The 16,817-nt window shown below is 38.5% G+C and overlaps 1 protein-coding gene across 1 annotated transcript in view; it reads left to right on the top strand.

Moving 5' to 3' along the window:
* DYRK1A (dual specificity tyrosine phosphorylation regulated kinase 1A) overlaps positions 1-16,817 on the top strand; it is a 138,499-nt gene that overhangs the window by 1,359 nt on the left and 120,323 nt on the right. The gene's annotated exons all lie outside the window — the stretch shown is intronic.

Raw genomic sequence — 16,817 nt, 5'->3', positions numbered from 1 at the left:
GAATACTATTGAAATAATGATACTCTTTTGGGTCTGATGTTTTAGTAAGTACATTGCAATATTCAAATGTTAGATGTTACCTGCCTATTGACTACTGTTTTTCATATATTTAGTGAACTTTGTAAATACATAAACTGTTCTGTAGACTGTCCTTAGTGTCATCAGCTCATACGAATGAGATATCTACAACTAGGGTGTTTTTTGTATTTGAGCTTTAAAGTAATTAACATATATGCAAAACGAAAAGGAGTACTTGTGGCACCTTAGAGACTAACCAATTTATTTGAGCATAAGCTTTCGTGAGCTACAGCTCACTTCATCGGATTCAATGAAGTGAGCTGTAGCTCACGAAAGCTTATGCTCAAATAAATTGGTTAGCCTCTAAGGTGCCACAAGTACTCCTTTTCGTTTTGCGAATACAGACTAACACGGCTGTTACTCTGAAACCTAACATATATGGTGCGTTAGGTTTATGTTTTCTTTCCATTAATTTTTTTTGGCGTTTATTTAGCGCAAGTGTCTGAAGCTTAACATCACTTCATGCATGTGTCTTGAAGTTAATGTGTAAAGTTAATGCATCTGGTATAGGAGTTGAATATGAGAGAGCTATTGCTTTTATAATCTTACTAAAAAGGACAGTTCCCTATTTCTAGATACTGTGCAAGTGTTTACTAAATGAAAGTGCTTTGATATTGTTTCCAGGCTAACGAAAAATATGTAGGACACAATTTGTTATGTCAGTAACAATATTACAGTTCCTGAAATAAGATTTGTCTAGGTTTAGAACTTTTCATCTTGGTTTTCTTAGGGTTGGCAACTTGAGGGAAAGAGGAGTCAGTGAGGATGGTTTTAGCAAGTAGTAGTAGCGAAGAGATTTCTCGGATACTTGTGCTTCAAAAAAAGTCCAGTGACTTGTAGATAGTATTCAGTCTATGTGTAAGGTGTAATGATGTGGTCTTTTAAGCACCTATCCATTTTTGAAAGTTTTGGGCTCTGTGTAGATGTTAGAACATGTTAGCTAATAGTCTGGACAAGGTGTACTAACTTGACCAGGTTAGTATGTATTAAGTAAGGCATTGTAACATGTCTAGACTAGACTTTTAAAAAAAGTTAGCATGTGTTTTCTAACATATGCTAGTACCTCATCTTTAAATCTTAGCCTAGAAAAGGGCTCAGACAGAAACTTGTAACTGGGTTAAAACCTCTAGACTGTCTTAATAGGCAAAAGAGTTGTGAGGTGTCTATCATGTTATCTCGAATGAGATAGCATAACAAGATTGAAAAGCTCTCCTTATGCTCATTAAGATGCAGGCTAAGACATTTGAAACTGCTAACTGGTTCTATTTTGGCATTCTACCTAAACAGCTTCATGTTCAGCATGGCTTTTCAATCATATTCAGCTAACTTAACAGGAAAACATACTTTTTATCTGTCAAGACAGGGCTTTATAGCTACATTTCTCTTAATAGAAGAACTGGGTAGTGAGCTAAAACACAAATGCTTCTCTATTAAATAGTGCTATAGTGTGTCTGAATTTTCCTTTTAAAAGCTCTTATTTGGAGGTGTTCATAATTGATACGGTCTGTTTTTACGTGAAAGTTGGCTCATAAGGGCTCAAACTTGAAAGCAACTATTGAAAATTAGATTTAAAAATAATTTAACATATTAGTGCAGTTTCAGTGGCTTTTTGGCCTTCGTATAACTTAAATGACACAGATTTTTAAAAGATGACCATTTGGAAAACTATTTCTCCATAATGAGACCCTAAATGCTTTTGGTATCTTTCTATTTTTGAGAATGCTGGGAAACTTGTAACACTTCTGAGACTCTGAACTTTTACAAATGAATACTGTTGTTGTGCAGTAACTTATTATTTTTATAGACCTATCATAATTACTTTTGTCTACACACTTGATTAAAATGGGTTGGGTTTATAAATCACTTTAAAAATGAGTAGTATTACACCTGTTTTGCTTCTTGAGCAGGAGTGTATTAGGGCAACCTTAACTTTTGACTGACTTTGGTTGTGTCATAAATTCATCTAACTAGACTTTTTTTAAAAACATCAAAAGGTTTGGATATACTGTGGTGGTTTTTGCTACAAGAATGTCCATTTGGGAGATTTTCCTGTTGAAAGCTTTCCAAATTGTGTGGTGTGTGTTTTTGTTGTTGTAAATCTGTGAGAAAATAAGGTAACAAGTAATTATGATAAAGGGAGTATATTCTTTGGCCACTGGAATGAGAGAGGAATTATCTCTAGGATATTTAAAAAAATGCCATTTAAAAAAATTACATGGAACAATTTCCAACACGATCTGGACACTCTTCAGAAACAACTAACTATACTGTTAAGTGAGAATATAAGTGCAATCTAAAAATACAGTAACACTTTTTCCCAAGGTGGTGAGGGAGACAGGTCATCCCCATAAAAGCTTGAATGGCTTTATTATCAACTGTACAACATGCTTTCATGTAACAGTTCGCTAGTGGTCTCCAAATATAACCTATTTGGGTCATCTTTTCTCTTTTAGGGATGAAAGATTTAATTCCATTTTCTTTATCATCCTCCATCTCTCCCGAGCACAGCTTACAAAATTTACCAACTAATAACTTCTTTTCCTATTACAGGTATATTTTGATACTTTCAGTAAGTCTTCATTGCAGAGTTCACTTGTGTTTTAACCCAACCTCCGGTCTACATACCATTGCTTGGAGGTTTAAGCTTAGGCTCTGCTTTAGCTTAGGCTGGAACCTGTCCACTTTGCAGTGAGGATGTAGGCTAAATTGCGCAAGTGCTGATAGTCTCCCCACAGTTCGCTATGAAGACCAAGCAAGTTCTCCCACAATTGACTGTGAAAGAATCATAGATAATCTTAGCCCAAACAGAACATGAGAACAGCCATACTGGGTCAGACCAAAGGTCCATCTATTGCAGTATCCTGTCTTCCGACAGTGGCCAATGCCAGGTGCCTCAGAGGGAATGAACAAAACAGGTAATCATCAAGTGATCCATCCACTGTCACCCATTCCCAGCTTCTGGCAAACGGAGACTACGGACACCATCCCTGCCCATCCAGGGTAATAGCCATTGATGGATCTATCCTCCATGAACTTATCTAGTTCTTTTTTTAAACCATGTTATAGTCTTGGCCTTCACAACATCCTCTGGCAAGGAGTTTCAAAGATTAACTGCATTGTGTGGAAAAAATACTTCCTTTTGTTTGTTTTAAACTTGCTGCCTATTACTTTCATTTGGTGACCCCTAGTTTGTGTGTTATGAGAAGGAGTAAATAACACTTACTTCTTTATTTTCTCCACCCAGTCATGATTTTATAGACTTTTATCATATCCCCCCTTAGTCGTCTCTTTTCCAAGTTGAAAGGTCCCAGTCTTATTAATCTCTCCTCATATGGAAGCCGTTCCATACCCCTAATAATTTTTGTTGCTGTTTTCTGTACTTTTTCCAATTCCAATATATCTTTTTTTCAGATGGGTTGACCACATTTGCTCTCAATATTCAAGATGTGGGCCTACCATGGATTTATATAACGACAATATGATATTTTCTGGCTTATTATCTATCCCTTTCTTAATGATTCCCAACATTCTGTTCCCTTTTTTGACTGCCGCTGCACATTGAGTGGATGTTTTCAGAGAACTATCCACAATGACTCCAAGATCTCTTTTTTGAGCTGTAACAGCCAATTTGGACCCTGTCATTTTTGGGATTATGTTTTCCAGTGTGCATTACTTTGCATTTATCAACATTGAATTTCATCTGCCATTTTGTTGCCCAGTCACCCAGTTTTGTGAGATCCTTTTGTAGCTCTTCGCAGTCTGCCTGGGACTTACCTATCTTGAGTAGTTTTGTATCATCTGCAAATTTTGCCACCTCACTGTTTAGCCCTTTTTCCAGATCATTTATGAATATACTGAATAGGACTGGTCCCAGTACAGACCCCTGGGGGACACCACTATTTACCTCTCTCCATTCTGAAAACTGACCCTTTATTCCTACCCTTTGTTTCCTATCTTTTAACCAGTTACCAATCCCTGAGAGGACCTTCCTTCTTATCCCATGATAGCTTACTTTGCTTAAGAGCCTTTGGTGAGGGACCTTGTCAAAGGCTTTCTGAAAATCTAAGTACACTATATCCCCTGGATCCCTCTTATCCACGTGCTTCTTGACCCCCTCAAAGAATTCTAGTAGAGCGTGAGGCATGATTTCCCTTTACAAAAACCATGTTGACTCTTCCCCAACAACTTATGTTAGTCTATGTGTCTGACAATTCTGTTCTTTATTATAGTTTCAATCAGTTTGCCTGCTACTGAGGTCAGGTTTACCAGCCTGTAATTGGCGGGATCACCTCTGGAGCCCTTTTTAAAAATTGGCGTCACATTAGCTATCCTCCAGTCATTTGGTACAGAAGCTGATCTAAATGATAGATTACAAACTGCAATTAGTAGTTTTGCAATTTCACATTTGAGTTCCTTCAGAACTCTTGGGTGAATACCATCTGGTCCTGGTGACTTATTACTGTTTAGTTCAGGGGTTCTCAAACTGGGAGTCGTGAGCCCTCTGGGGTTGCAAGTTTATTACATGGGTGGTCATGAGCGGTCAGCCTCAACACCCAAACTCTGCTTTGCCTCCAGCATTCATAATAGTGTTACAAATTAAAAACACTTCTTTAATATTTAAGGGGGGGTCGCACTCATAGGTTTGAGGTGTGAAAGGGGTCACCAATACAAAAATTTGAGAACCACGGGTTTAGTTTATCAATTTGTTCCAAAACCTCCTCTGACACCTTGACTTGGGACAGTTCCTCAGATTTGTCACCTAAAAAGTATGGCTTAGGTTTGGGAATCTCCCTCACATCCTCAGCTGTGAAGATGGATGCAAAGATTTCATTTTGTTTCTCCGTAATGGGCTTATCATCCTTGAGTACTGCTTTAGCATCTTGATTGTCCAGTGGCCCCGCTAGTTGTTTAGGAGGCTTCCTGCTTCTGATATACTTAAAATTTTGTTTATTACTTTTTGAGTCTTTGGCTAGCTGTTCTTCAAATTCTTTTGGGGGCATCCTAATTATATTTTTACACTTCATTTGCCAGAGTTTATGCTCCTGTCTATTTTCCTCACTAGGATTTAACTTCCACTTTTTAAAGGATGCCTGTTTTGTCTCTCACTGCTTCTTTTACTTTGTTGTTTAGGCACCATGGCACTTCTTTGATTCTCTTACAAAGTTTTTTAATTTGGGGTATACATTTAAGTTGAGCCTGTATTATGGTGTCTTTAAAAAGTTTCCTTGCAGCTTGTAGGGATTTCACTTTTTAAATTTCTGTTTAACTAACTTCCTCATTTTTGTGTAGTCCCCCTTTCTGAAATTAAATGCTACAGTGGTGGACTGCTGTGGTGTTTTCCCAGCCATAGGGTTGTTAAATGTAATTATATTATGGCCACTATTACCAAGCGGACCAGATCCTGTGCTTCGCTTAGGACTAAATCAAGAATTGCCTCTCCTCTTGTGGGTTCCAGGATTAGTTGCTCCAAGAAGCTGTCATTGAAGGTGTCAAGAAACTTTATCTCTGCATCCTATCCTGAGATGACATGTACCCAGTCAATATGGGGATAGTTGAAATCACCCATTATTAGTGAGTTTTTTTTATTTGTAAAGCCTCTCTAATCTCCCTGAGCATTTCACAGTCACTATTAAGAGCCATGAGATATGTTCCCCTCCCCATGCCACAAACACAGATGAGTGCAGAAATGGGGAGGACACAGTAAAATAGGTATGGTTTTGCAGTGGGGATGCTCACCCCTGGACTAGGCTAATTAATGTACCCTTAAAGTGAAATGTTCCCCATCCCCAAAGAAAGAATATTTAATCGTCGGATTTGTTGTTACCTTGGGGCAATAGTTTGAAAAATCTACAGATTGAGGCACCAGGACATTACTGTTCTGCACGTTTTAGTTGAGATGCCTAGAAATAATCTGTTCAAGTGAATGACTGGATAAATTAAAATAGCAAAAATTACCAATTTTCAACATCTTAATTTATACGAATGGTGTTAAAGTTTAATTAAACACTCTTTTTATGAATTAATGGAGCCAACCCATGGTAAGCGTCAAAAATTATATGAAAAGATATTTTAAAGTGATTGACTTGTCCTTTCCCTGTGTGTGGTATCCTGGGTTCAAATGTAAGTATAGTAGAACCTAGGAGTTACAAATATTGGAGTTACGAACTGACCAGTTTACCATACACCTCATTTGGAACTGGAATTACACAATCAGGCAGCAGCAGAGTTAACCCCCCCCCCAAAAAAGAAACCAAATGCAATAATGTGTTAAACATAAACTACTTTTTTTTTTAAATAAAGGGAAAGCAGCATTTTTCTTCTACGTAGTAAAGATTCAAAGCTGTATTAAGTCAATGTTCAGTTGTAACCTTTTGAAAGAACAACCGTAACGTTTTGTTCAGAGTTATGAACACCTCCATTCCTGAGGTGCTCAGAACTCTGAGGTTCTACTGTAGTTAAAATTGATTGTTTTATTATTAAACCTGTTCAGTGTGTGTGTACAAGTTTCCACTTGTCTTTCAGAGAGCTAAGTAAACTACAGACAGCCTCTGGTTTATTCTGATAGCAGGGTCTGTTGCTGAGGAGCCAGTAAGAACTATGCACATTCATTTTCCTTGTAAAGGAAGCAGATTGGTAGCATCTGAGACCAAGGACATAGAAAACCACTATTGAAACTGAAGTAGTGGGGTAAAGAGAAGAAAACTGCTGTCTGTCAGGCAAGGCAAGTGTTAAGTACTTGCCCATTTTTTTTCCATTGTCTTGAACACATGGACTCTTTTTCATGCAGAACCCTGTTTTGTCTGTCTGGTTATCACAACAAATTTTGTTAGTACACCTAAACAAATAGTTACAAGAACATAACATAAGAATGGCCATACTGGGTCAAATCAGTGGTCTATCTAGCCCTGTCTTGTGACAGTGGCCAGTGCCAGATGCTTCAGAGGGAATGAAGAGAATAGGGCAATTATTGGGTAATCCGTCCCTTGCTGTCCAGTCCCAGCTTCTAGCAGTCAGAGGTTTTAGGGACACCCATAGCATGGGGTGCATCCCTGACCATTTTGACTAATAGCCATTGATGGACTTATCCTGCATGAACTTTTTGAACCCAGTTATACTTTTGTATAACATATAGGTGATACTTGGTTTTTATATAAGTTGTTCTACAGGGCTGAACTACAAAATACATGTTGGGTACAAATCTGATTATAGTCATTTGTGTTAAATGGTTTCATTTACCTTTTTTTTTTTTTTTTTTTAAATAATCCAGTGATGGTAGTAGAAATTCATTGGCTGTTTTGGTGGATCACATCTGATTCTGGTTTCTTTATTATTGGAAATTCTGATTAACAGCTAAAAACACATTTGATGGTATACTGACAAACAGGAAAACTTACCCTGGACATCTGAAATATGGTGATAAATTTGATAATGTTATGGGAGGTGATAATCAGATGTAACATTTGAGAATTCACTTATCCATATGTGTAATTCTTCACCTCATATTTCTGGAATAATAAAATCTAATATACAGTTTTTTCTAGAACCACAGATGCATAGGTGTAGCATCTTGTACTTTTTTCTTTCTTATATATACTAACTTCTTTGTAATAAAGGTTCAGTATAATTTTACAAGTTTAAACTTTTTATATAAGCATTCTCTTTTTATGGTATGCATTTTAACAAGTTAGGACCTGATACTGCAGATATTTACATACATGCAAGTGGTCACATTTAAAGCAGTGGGACTGGTTGATGTATGTTAGTGTTTGCAAGATAGGGCCTTGAATCTGCAGCAAGGTATTACACTTCTCTCTCTCTCTCTCTCTCTCTCTCTCTTTTTTTTTTTTTTTAGCTAGTATCACAAACTTTTGATTACAAAGTTAATATAATTTCATTGTTGGATGGCCTATATATGTCAGCAGACTTTCACTGTTACTCTGTATATTTAATATGCAATATGTTTTATAAGTTTGGTTTACTGTATGTGTTCATGAAAGTCATTTATATGACACAGCGTCTGGGGCACATGGTATTACAAATGCTACGTGTGTACAAGGTTGAAGGGAAAATGTATAATCTAGTATTATTTGAGACATAATGACTATATATGAAAACTGTATCATAACTACTTCCCCTGTGTATGCATTAATATTGTTTTATTTTGTCTTACTGTAGTGCTTAGAAACTTTGGTCAGGATCTGGTTCCCATCGTATTGGGTGGTGCATAAAACACAGCATAAATGCAATCTGTGTCCCAAAGAGTTTACAGTCATAAAATCTTGACTTGACTGATTATCCATTCAAGTGCATCATTCTCCTAATGTAGGAGATTTTTTTGCGGGGAATTAATAAATATTTCAAAAAATGCTCAAATAAAACAAAAGAGTGCATGCTAGTGTACTTGAAGGTCTGTTGATTTGCAGAACTTTGGCAATGGCACATCTACATTTCATTACCTGCAAGTGTGGCTAGAAACCACTGATAATGTCTTAGGGTGGTGCTCTGGAGAGAGAAAAGGAGTACTTGTGGCACCTTAGAGACTAACCAATTTATTTGAGCGTGAGCTACAGCTCACTTCATCGGATGCATACTGTGGAAACTGCAGAAGACATTATATACACACAGAGACCATGAAACAATACCTCCTCCCACCCCACTCTCCTGCTGGTAATAGCTTATCTAAAGTGATCATCAAGTTGGGCCATTTCCAGCTGGGCCATTCTCTGGAGAGAGCCTCTGTCCTGTCCACATAGGATCTATAGAGCAGCATTCCAAACTGTGTGTTTTGCACAGTAGCCCTTTGCACCTTAGTGTCTGCATGAATCCTCTTTCATTCTCTTTGCCCCTTCCTTAGCCTACAAACTTCAGTACGCTATGAAGCTAAAGTAGCCACCCTCATGTTCATAGCATGGCCTTCCTTACACTTTGAGCTTAGTGAAAGACCTTGTGTGGAATGTATTGCACATATAAAAACAGACTGTTGGAATAGAAATGCTCAGCCACCTTAACTCTAGTGGCTGGTGCCATTACCAATATAATTTTTTTTTTTTTAAATTGCTCTTCCCTGTGTCCCCATAGGGTATAAGTATTTCTTGTGCAAGGGGCTACTTTGTATTTAAGCGCAGATACAAGGAAATATGTATGATTGCAGATTGCTTCACCATAGAAGTCTGAGTATAATACACCTTCTAAAATAACACCTGCTGTCCTTTCACTTAATTTGCATAGTGCCCAGTTGCTCTCATTTACAGCAAGCTAAACATGTTTTAAAAAATACTTCCTTAATGGTAAAGGTAAAAGGTTCCTAAAATGAGGAAAGCTTGTTTGCATTTGAAGGGGAAATGATATATTTTATCATCAGGCCCTTATGGTTTATACCATAACTGTCAGATACCTGTTTCCCAATTCAGGTAAATATTACCAGAGGTAAATAGAGGATCTCTATGTCTAGTAGAAAACCAGAATGTTCTTACTCACCATCCATTTATTCCAAGACATTGGTACATGAGATAACAAGTTTAGTTTTTAGTTCACAAGATTGAAGTATATATTTTGAAATCGTTCTCTCTTCTACATGACTTAGAGATAAATGCTACTTCTAAGTGACTTTATATTTTTAAAACACTTTTTATTATCAGTTTAACTACTGCTTTTGTAATGAAAGTAAAAGTATAAGATGATGATGATTAGCTAAAGAACCCATTTTTTCATTGGTGTAGGGAGAAAAAGATATACGTGTGTGGCAAACTTTTTTTTTTAAAAAATGTGTACTTACCTGTTGCAGCCCAATGATTGGATGAACGTAGGTTTGTGCATTTAGAAATAAATTGCCATGCTAGATCAGACCACTGATCAATCTATCTCAGTATCCTGTTTGAGGGCCAGTTCTGGATGCTTCTGGGAAGGTGCAAGAAATCCCATATTGAAATAACCCTGCCTGTGGTAGAAGTTTCTTTCTAACTGCCTGGGGCTAGTGGTTGGATTATGTCCTGAAGCATAAGGGTTTGTAATTATAGATAGTTTTGTCCTGTCTAATGTAACTAAAGATGCTCTTTGTTAATTTCTGATTCTTTTTAAAGGATTATAATGTTTTAAGTTTTTGGCCTCAATAACATCTTGTGATAGAGTTCCAGAAGCTAATCGTGTTGTGTGAAAAATATTTCCTTGTATCCGTTTTACATTTGTTGCTCTTCAATTTTATTTGTCTCTTATTCTGTTGTTATGAAAAAAGGTGTATGGAAGTTTTTGACTTACCTCCTCTACGTTATTCCTTTTATACACCTCTATAATCTCAACTCATATTTGTCTGATTTCTAAAGTATAATATAGGTTTAGGCTAACATTTTCAGTCCTGCATGCCTAAATGTTAGGCTCCAAAATCCATGTTTAGGCATAAGTAAATCCTGTCTTGAGTCTCCCCATCCCCCTGCAAAGACCCTGAGACTTCTAGTTTTTGTTGACTTGCTTGAGCTGTGTGTGTTCAGCAACTCTAAAAATGAGGCCACTTTTATTTTGGTGCCTGAATATAGGATTAGGAGCCTAATTTTTGGTCAGATTTTATCCTTAATCTTTTTAATCTCCTGATGTGATATTAGTTTCATGTATTCATTGCCTTTCTCTGGACTTCTGTTATTTCTGTTATAGATATTTAATTAAATTGCACACATGTTAATGCAATGTTAAGGTTGTATAGTTACACCTGGGACCTGTTGCTTAGGGAGCTCACAGCGGAAAGCTCAATGATACGTTGTTTAGGAAGTATACAGTGGGATGGTATACAATTCCCAAGTTACATGCCGGTGTTTAAAGGTGCTTCTAATGGAAAATGATGAAAAATAATCAGTGTCATGGCTAGGGGAAAGATGTGATTTGGGATGTGTGTGTCTTAAAGACAGCCTTTCCCCTTACATTCTATCCTAAGATGATGATGATGATGATGATGAAATTACATAATTACATGCTATTTTTTCCACAGGACATATGCCTCATTCAGAGGAGGTGCTTTGGGAATGATGCAGCATTAAAAATTTGTTTGTATTCTTTTCAGTGTGTGGCCACACAGGTTACTTTGGATGGTGCTGCACACCATCCGAACCTTGCACTAAATAGGGAGTTAATCATGGGCTCAACAGTGCAGTATCGAGCCTAACAAACACTGTTGCAGTTATTCTCCTAGCACCGAGAAGCAAAACTCTCCATTAATCTTGGCTATCTCAATGATTGGGCACACAACTTGAGAGACAGGGCCTGATTTTTCAGAGTACTGCACGTGGCATTTTTGTTTTTTATTGGACTTCAGTGTCTACATAGTGCTCTGAACATACCGTTAGTTCTTGCAATAACTGTAGGACTTTGGTTCTCAAACTTTTGAACTGGTGACCCCTTTCACATAGCAAGCCTCTGAATGCCACCCCCCCCTTATAAATTAAAAATGCTTTTTAATATATTTAACATCATTATAAAAGCAGGAGGCAAAACGGAGTTTGGGGTGGAGGCTGACAGCTCATGACCCCCCAGGTAATAACCTCGCGACCCCTTGAGGGGTCCTGACCCCCCCAGTTTGAGAACCCCTGCTGTAGGAGGTAGGGAAATATGTATTAACTTGTTTTACATAGGGGGAAAACTGAAACAGAAAGGCAACATGACTTTCCCAAAGCTACATGATGAATCAATGGGAGAGTCAGGTTTAGAACTCTAGGCCTTCTGGCTCCCAACCCTGTGCTTATTTCCTCTAGACCTTACGGCCTGAGATGATGAACATCTACATTTGCTATTGATTTTAGTTGAAATTGTGAGGGTTCAGTACTTCAGAAAATCAGGCCTTTTGCGTCTTAAGTTGGGGACCCAGAAAATGAGAATAAAATTAGTGGCAACATCACAAAACTTTGGTGTTAGGGACTTGCCATCTTCACATAGCAAGCCTATGGTGGGGTCAGGGATAGTAACGAGTTCTTCTGTGTGGCATTCATCTGCCTTAACCATATTTCCACCTCTCCTCTTCCCAAAGTCTCCTGCCTCATTCAACACATATCTTCCAACCTTGCAACAAATTACGCAGAGTTCCTATAATCCACCCATTTTACTACAGAGCTTGGATTCATTCTCTGTGTGCTCAGAGAGGCAGGTGTCCTGTAGATAAAATAGTATGTGACCATGTAATTAAAGACTATTGTGATACATATGCATGGGTAACCTTAATTCTGGCATTTCCTAACTTTTGAGTGCTCGACTTTGTAACCTTAGTAACATTATTCTAGAATTTGTTTTTAGTGCAGCTGTAATGCCACCTGATATTAGCAAGATTTGAACCTGGTTCATCAGCACTGCAGCACACACTGCTGCAATTTGATCCAAAGAACTAGCTACAGTAGGAGTGTTCTGTTATCTTTGGTGTACTGGCCACCAACTGATCCACAGTATGGTGAAACAGTGGCTTATAATATACACAAGTAGCCCCATTTTACAGGCAGCTTTTTTGTCAACTTTCTTGACAGTGTGGATAAGTGATTTAAATGTGACTGTGATATTGGAAATCTAGGTTCAGTTTCCAACTTGCATAACCTCTTATTGGCGTATGAGACCTTGCTTAATAAGTAATAAAGGGTTTGAAATGGCACAAATTTACTACCTGTTACTATGAACACTTGAACTCAAGGTCTCTTGGGTTATGTCTCACAGCCCGAGTCAACTGATGGGCTTGCTCTGCAGGGCTAAAAATAGCTGTATAGGGCAGTGGTCTCCAAACTTTTTTGATCACGCACCCCTAGGGAAAAAAAAATGTGACGCAGGCGTGCGGCTGAAGGAAAGGGGGGGAAAAGTGGAAGAGCTACCGCAGGCACGCTCCTCCTGCCACCACAGAACCAAAGATGGAAGAACTGCGGCAGGCATGCTGGCGGCGCTCCTCCTGCCGTGCACCCCCAGGGATCGTCTTGCGCACCTCACTTTAGAGACCACTGGTGTAGGGATTCAGGTTTGGGCTGGAGCCTGGGCTCAGAGACCCTCTCCATTGCCAGGTTTCAGAACCTGAGCTCCAGCCTGAGTCTGAACTACTACACAGCTTTTTTTAGCCCTGCAGCATGAACTCCACAAGTCCAAGTCAGTTGACCAGGACTCTGAGAATCTCTGTTGTGGGTTGGTGGTTTTATGTGTGCATTTATGTATGCATATAGCTGTATAGATCAGTGGTCTCCAAAGCGGGGTGCGCACAAGATGATCCCCGGGGGTGCACGGCAGGAGGAGCGCCGCCGGCACGCCTGCTGCAGGTCTTCTACCTTTGGTTCTGCGGCGGCAGGAGGAGCGAGCCTGTGGCAGCTCTTCTACATAGCAGCCCCTCCCTTTTCTTTTCTGCGGCGGCATGCTTGCAGCAGCCCGTCCACTTTTTTTCCTTCGGTGGCACGCCTGCGTCAAATTTTTTTTTTCCTGGGGGTGCGCGATCAAAAAAGTTTTGCAGACCACTGGTTTAGATGAACCCTTGGTTCCCAGCCCTTCCTATAGGCCACAGGGAGATGGGAGAAGTGCAGGAGGATTCCATTTTTTTTCTGTCACATCCAGGGTGTATTCGATTTAAATCAAATTGATTTAAATCACTAGTTGGGAAGACTCGATTTAATCATGGTTTTCTACATAAAAGTGCATTGTTGTTGGTTGTTATAAACTTAATACGTATTCTTCACAACTCAGAGATAGATGTAGGTTTCATTTTTAGAAGGTACACAGTATACATTTTTAAACAGTGATTTATTTTGAAAACTTTTCAGATTAGTTTTACAGCTATATCAGAAAATGAATGATTGTTTGGTTATTTCATTTACCAAAGGTAATTGAAGCAGATATTTATGAAGTCATTGGGAGGTGAACTATCTCCAATTCAACAGGATAATCATTAATATTTGGAGGATTTTCTTGCCATGATGTATTAGGAGACCATCACCGGACAGACCTTTAAATTGTTTTATTTAACTAAAACAATAACGTTAAGTATTCTGGATTTTTTTTCTTCAACAGCAAACATATAATATTTTAACAAAACAAGCATATGTCCCTCGCTTCTCACATTTATCTCCAGACTTCTCCTTGTCCAGATCTATTCTGCCCCCAACCATCTTCTATTCATTGAACTTTTTGAAACTTTGCACTTTTAGAGAGAGATAAGGGATTGTGTACACAAATTTACAGAGGGACAATAGAGTTGAGGTTTGTTAGGTCTCACCTCTATATATTTATTTATTTATTTATTTAAAAATATTTTTGCTCTTAAAAAGGATGTTACCTCTGGAGAGACAAATCCAGTTTGTGGACTGCAAAACTAAGCGTCTCTGATGGTATCTTCTAGACTGAGCACTGAGTCCCATTGGATAGATAGAAGGATTAACCTAAATAATCTATACAGAAGCCTGTGGAATCCCATAAGATTCGGTTCCTAATCCATGAACTACTGGAACTCATTTACAAAACTTTTCTTAAACTTTTACATGAATATATTGTCTCATACTATAGAATTAGAATTTATAATCCCTATTCCATGATGAGATATCTTTGAGCTATAATGTATCTTAACTAAAACCTATCTTTAGATAGGTTTTTTCCTCAAAAAGCATTTTATCAAAAAATCCAATTTAAATCTGATTTTTTTTTTAATTTAAATCATTGATTTTTATTCACCCTGGTCACATCTAGAGTAGTTCTGTGTGGCATGCTGAAGTGAGACACCAGGGTGGTACATGTGCCATGCTAACAGAATGTTCAGGGTTTTTGGCAACAAGCCAGGAACAAGCTGTGCAGAGGAAAAGAGAGACAGCAAATGCTGGATTTTGAGCACTGGTGTCTTGCTCAAATCTGAATGGACTCTTGTGGGGCCAGCAAAAAAGGCACTTTGTTGTTGTCCCCAGAATTAGTCTTCTGCCAGAGTTTAACCTCCTGCTGCAAACCATGGAGATGCTAGAGCTCTTTGATGAAAACCATTGGAAGAATATTTATAATGGAAAGTGTTAGTTTAGGCATTGCTGCTGCTGCCATCGCCTCTGTAACAAACTGCACAAGGTAGGGAGGAAATCTACTCAAGATGACCAGTCCTTATCAGGGACATCAACTTAAAGCACATTTGAAATTTCTAGACTAAATCTAAAAATTTGAAATCTGAATTATGTTGAGTCACAAAAGTGTTAGAAATAAATCAAAAACTGAATATACAATTTCTGGACCCTCACATCTTCCAGACTCATCTGATGTACCTTTAACATTTCCAGTTAAATTATACCCTGACATAAGATCATGCATACAAAATCTTTGTATGGATTGGCTTTTTGCTTGGCAAAATTGAAGGTTTATACAAGGTTTTCAAAATTGAGGTTATAATGAAAGGCTTGTTTCAACCTTACTAGTCTTGGAGACTAGCATGTCTCCCTAATTTGCAAAAATTAAATTGCAAAATTAAAAAAAAAAAGGGCTTGTGGCCTTTTCTTTATAGTGTAGGACAGTGGCTTTTGACTTGTGGTCTGTGGACCCCTGGGGGTCAGCAGACTATGTCTAAGATTTCCAAAGGGGTCCGCACGTCCATTTGAATTTGTTTAGGGTTTTGCAAATGGAAAAAGGTTGAAAACTACTGATGTAGAAAGAAGGTCCGGAATGGTATTCTTTCTTCCACCTGTCACCTTTTTAAAAATTTATATAATAATAAAAAGAAAAGGAGTACTTTTCTTAGCGGTCAGTAGGTTTCCGGTATAGGGTGGTGTTTATGTGACATAGTCACATAAACACCACCCTATACCGGAAACCTACTGCACCACCCTATACCGGAAACCTATTGACCGCTATTCCTACCTACATGCCTCCAGCTTTCACCCAGACCACACCACACGGTCCGTTGTCTACAGCCAAGCTCTACGATACAACCGCATTTGCTCCAACCCCTCAGACAGAGACAAACACCTACAAGATCTCTATCAAGCATTCTTACAACTACAATATCCATCTGCTGAAGTGAAGAAACAGATTGACAGAGCCAGAAGAGTACCCAGAAGTCACCTACTACAGGACAGGCCTAACAAAGAAAATAACAGAATGCCACTAGCCGTCATCTTCAGCCCCCAACTAAAACCTCTCCAACATATTATCAAGGATCTACAACCTGTCCTGAAGGACGACCCATCACTCTCACAAATCTTGGGAGACAGGCCAGTCCTTGCCTACAGACAGCCACCCAACCTGAAGCAAATACTCACCAACAGCTACATACCACACAACAGAACCCCTAACCCAGGAACCTATCCTTGCAACAAAGCCCTTTGCCAACTGTGCCCACATATCTATTCAGGGGACACCATCACAGGGCCTAATAACATCAGCCACGCTATCAGAGGCTCATTCACCTGCACATCTACCAGTATGATATATGCCATCATGTGCAAGCAATGCCCCTCTGCCATGAGAGTGGGGTGGGGGGAGAAAACCTTTTGAAGTGATAAACACCCATTTTTTCATGGTCTGTGTGTATAAAAACATCCTCACTGCATTTTCCACTTTTATGCATCCGATAAAGTGAGCTGTAGCTCACTTTTGCTCACTTGTACTCCTTTTCTTTTTGCGAATACAGACTAACACGGCTGCTGCTCTGAAATACATAATAATAGAAATTTCCATCTTGTCTGTCATGGAAGACAGAACCTGTGGGATTATGATATTAAATACAAGGAAGTAAAAACTGATGGGAGAAATAATTTTTATTCATACTGTTTTATTTT

This window comes from Natator depressus, chromosome 1 (assembly GCF_965152275.1).
Source record: "Natator depressus isolate rNatDep1 chromosome 1, rNatDep2.hap1, whole genome shotgun sequence".
NCBI lineage: Eukaryota > Metazoa > Chordata > Testudines > Cheloniidae > Natator > Natator depressus.
This window is presented reverse-complemented; position numbering and strand designations above follow the sequence as displayed.